The sequence below is a fragment of the Fukomys damarensis genome, unplaced genomic scaffold (genome assembly GCF_012274545.1).
Source record: "Fukomys damarensis isolate Sample0158 unplaced genomic scaffold, DMR_v1.0_HiC HiC_scaffold_19, whole genome shotgun sequence".
NCBI lineage: Eukaryota > Metazoa > Chordata > Mammalia > Rodentia > Bathyergidae > Fukomys > Fukomys damarensis.
Window position 1 is genome coordinate 2,580,701 of NW_022900931.1, and position 4,371 is coordinate 2,585,071.

The 4,371-nt window shown below is 49.3% G+C and overlaps 1 long non-coding RNA gene across 1 annotated transcript; it reads left to right on the forward strand.

Moving 5' to 3' along the window:
• Nucleotides 1-274: 274 nt before the first annotated feature.
• Nucleotides 275-3,758, forward strand: LOC104869195. The gene is made up of 3 exons (XR_782227.3): nt 275-547; nt 2,684-2,752; nt 3,363-3,758. It is a non-coding gene; the product is annotated as an uncharacterized LOC104869195 (long non-coding RNA).
• The last annotated feature ends 613 nt before the right edge of the window (nt 3,759-4,371 follow it).

Consider the following 4,371-nt stretch of genomic DNA (forward strand, 5'->3'; position numbering starts at 1 on the left):
CAAGCGCAAGGACCCGAGTTCAATCCCCGGTACAAAAAAAATAAATTAAAAAAAAATAATAATTAGCCTGATATATTGCAAGTTTTTAAACAGTGTCTCATGAATAAGTATATATTGAAGTAGTCTATGAGCAAATTAATTTTTTAAGGAAAGGAGAGCCCTACACTGCACGTCAGGAACTTGGAAAATGATTAACCCAGCCCTCTGTACCTGAAGTCAGATAGGACAGAAGCATAGAGCGGAGAAGTGAAAGAGAGGAATAGCGGAGGTGAGGAGGGCTCTGGCAGTAGCGGAGGAAGCGGGGTCCTTGTCTCCTCCTGAGCGAGGGGAGCCTCTGGAGTGAGGTTCTGTCTGCGTGGAGACCAGAAGGATGGAGGACGTTCCAGACCGGGCTTCCGGGAAGGCCAGAAGCAGAGCTGAGACACTAGCAGGAAAGCGCGTCGCCTGCCGCAGGAGGGCCAGGTGGACAGAATCAGGGAAGCCACCACCCGCACAGTCACCTACAGAGATCACCCGGAGTAGAACGTGGCCACCAGCGTCTGCGTGGGTGAGGTCTGAGTTCCTAGCTATGTCCTGCAAAAGTTACATTTTCCTTCGGCAAACAACATCTTCATGGTAACGGAGCTCTCTGCTTCCGTTTCCTCCTCCAAGACGGTGGGGCGCTGACGCTATGGCAGCCCTCTTCAGGCCTGTGGGGGAGATGACGGAGGTGACACGCAGAACGCCCAGGAGGAGGACAGCATCCGGCAGCCCCTGCCGTTGTTCTAACGCTGTAGAGCTGCACAGACTGCTGGGACAAGGCTGCTTCTCCCCGTGGGTCACTCAGGCATTTCGATAGTACCCTTCTGCCATAAGGGTTCCCTGAGGGATTCTGAGTAGCAGAATGTGCTTTCTGGGAGGGTCACTCTGTCTGGGGCCAGCAGCGGATGCAGAAGGATTAGAAGACTTCTAGACAGGAAAGGGAGGAAGGGAGGAAGACTCCAGGGGGCTCAGCTGGCCACACAGAGGGCATGTGGAGGGCTGACACGAGTATCTGTGACTCCCTACTTTCTATCTGAGAAACTCCTGGCCTGCAGAAGGCCGCGTCATCCCTCTCTCCTAACTTAATTAGGCCCCCTCAAACTGATGCTGAAGTCATGACCACCATTCCCCCCACCTCATGTGTGACCCACGGGGAAATAGGGGATCCCTCTCATGCCGTATAAGCAGAGTCACAACCTCAGGAGCGAGGCACCCAAGGAGATGACCAAGGAGCAATGGCACCAGAAATGGCCCAAGGGGACAGGGAACCCACCAAGCAGTGGGAGCTGGAGGGACAGCAAAGATGCTCTCAACGGCCTTCAGAGGACACAGGGCTCTTCAGTTGCGGGCTTGGGGCCTCCAGTTTCCTCTAAATAGGCTGCCGGGTGATTTCGCCCCACTGTAAGAACCCCATGTTTAAGAGGATGAGCTATGATATCCTCTAAGTTAGCTGCACTGAATGCAGTTTGAAATATAATGTTTTCAACTCATGTGGGCTTATCAGGACAGGACCTCCTCCAAGTTGAGAAATCTGTGTCTTTGTAGAATGCGGGTCCTATCACAAGTGTCATCTCCTCCAAAAACTGCATTAGCTGTTCTCTTCTAGACTCCTCCGGCAGGCAGTGTCATGAGGACAGGCAGGGAGCCCCAAATGGCCCAAGTCGCCAAGCTAGCAAAACAGCAAAACAGCCTGACACCGCAGTCTACCGGTGCTCCCAGGGCTGCCCGCTGGCCTCACTGTCTCTCTCCTACCTCCAGGCGCAGCAGCCCTGCTCCTTTCTCTGCTACATGCTCTGTTACTCTCCCTTTAATGAACAGAGCCCTAGGGGGTCGCTCCGAACTCTACCAGGCACACCCCGACCTATTTTCCACGTTCCTCTTGCGAACTGAGGGATTGGTGTTTCCAGCACCGGGAAAGGAGGACATGTTGTATTCACATCTTGCTCGGCTGCTCCTGCCCCCTAGAGGATGTTCTGTTCATCACCAATGTCTGGCTGGGGCCATCCCTAGAAGACATTCCATTTCCTTCTTTTTGTGAACTTCTCTGGTCGGTCAAATGTTTCTGCTCCTGCTGGAACCGTTTGCTTCTCCTCCTCTGTTCTCATCCTAGTGCTCAAAGCTCTCGCTGTTCCCCATTTCTGCTTAATTCTGAAATGCAGTTCATGTCAAATTGTGTGTGTGTATAAATGAAGCCTTGTTGTAGCAATATGGTGCTGGGATTATGGTGTAATTCAGCAACATCTGGAGCTCCCGGTGCCTCTGCTGTCCAGACCTCCCAGATGCAGGCGTTCTCGGTCCGCAGGAGGAGCTGGGAGACACACAGCTGCTGTCTCTTCCTTCTTCTGTCTACTGCTTCATCCTAGGCCGTGGGGAGGGGCTGGACCTGCTGCCCTTGGCGGAAGGGCCCCTATTGGTTGGATCTATGCCTCCCACCCATGACTTCCTATGGGGTCCTCTTAGACAATCCAGCACCATGCAGAGAGTTTCTAGCACTGTCCACTAGCAAAGCTGCCTTGGTTCCACGGAGCACCTTAAATGTGGCTGAGGTGATCAAGGAATTGCATTTTTAATTTCATTTTCCTCTAAATTATTTACATTTAATGAATGTCATGTGTCCAGTGGCGGCTGTATCGTATAGTTCTGGCCTCAATATTTCTCCCAGGAGCCTGCGGTCAAAATGCGAGGGATGGAGTTAAAAGCTCTTTACTAAACCAAGCACACAGACAAGCAGGTAAGTTCTACCAACAAAAGTATTTTCTGAATCAAAGGTGAACTCAAACCAACCAACAGAAGCCTTCACTCCTATGCAGAAAGCTGAAGGAAACGCACAGCTGGAACATTAGCACACACTGACGGGTGAAGGGGCCACAGGGGTGAGGGTGGCAGATCCGCCTTGAGGCTGAGAGCCCGTGAAGAACATGCCTTCTCATCCTCCCACCTCCCAAGCTGTAGTGCAGCTCCACCCCCGCCCCTCGCTCTCGCGATGGAAGCTTTCATATAAAACATCTACTGAGAGATCTCTGAATTATTATTGACAGGGCAGCTCCTTTGGGAGTCGTCCTACGCTTTCCACAAGGTCTTCCCAACCCTGTTCGTTTTGTAAGCACCACCTTCCCTCCGTTTTGCCAGGCACCCTAAATTCTAACGAAGAGTGCCCCCCACCCCGCATGGATAAGATTCCAAGTGCTGCATAATCTTTCTTTAGATTTACAGAGCCCAGAACATCTGTGACCTTCGCAATGCCCCTTCTTAGTCATTAGTACTCTGCGTCAACTCTTTCAAAGCATGTAAATTGCTTTGAAGTTTAATTTGCAGAGAAGTAATCTGTCTATTTTTAAAAGAACTACAGGACCCATCCCCAGGAAGTGGAGATCCACTGTGATGTTCTGGAGAAGAAAAAGAGAGACAAATGCCCTGGACATCAAAGAGCCCGCTCAGTGCACAGCCTTCTTGCCCTGCTCCTCCTCTACCTCCCTCTAAAAGACTGCTGGACTCTTCAGCTCCTCAAGATGGAGCTTGAGGACAATACTCCTCTCCATCTTCCAGGGTGCTGGATGTTAAATAAGCCTCATTCCTCCTAAACAACCCTTGCCCCCAGATATTGGCCTTTGAGTGGTGAGCAGCCCAAATCTTATTCACATAAAATTATTTGGCTGGATTTTCTAACACTATAATTTCAATTTGTTCTCATTTTCATAAAGTCCTTTGGCCTTTAATAACATCTTCTCGTTTTGTGAGTTCCACCTGTCTTTATTTCTTTGTCCATCTGTATACCATGTGTATGCCAATGCTGTGGCAGGATGTTTTATCGTTTCTAGTTCTTCGGATGCAAACTCTCCGACACATCCTTTCCTGACTATCCCTCATCATGGTGGATTTTCTCTGAGCTTGGTATTATATGTATCAGCTCATTTTCCCTCAGAGTTGACCTGGGCCATAATGTTCCCTACAGTGGGAAAGTGTTTTCATGGGACAGTCATTCTGGATCTGCTTAATGAGCTCACTGGTTCTAAATTAGTTTGGCCTTTAATTCTTTGTTTTAGTTTTTGCATCATAGCACTGTGTGGACTTAGATTCTAAAATCATTAGGGCTTGGGGCTTCAACTACTTGAGAGAAACAATTTTTACCTATGGCAAATTGTTTCTTATCTGCTCTCTAAGGATGAATCGTGGTTATTCCAGCTCCTGTCATAAATCAGGTAGATTCTTCTCTGCTCTATGCTTTTTGCAGAGAGTCCAAGTCCAGTTTCTTTTAAATATTGGATCTCAAGTCTTCACTGAAGACTCAATACTGTGTAGGCATGAAACTCCAGCTCCTAGGTCATACGTCAGCTTCTAACACCTGTGAGA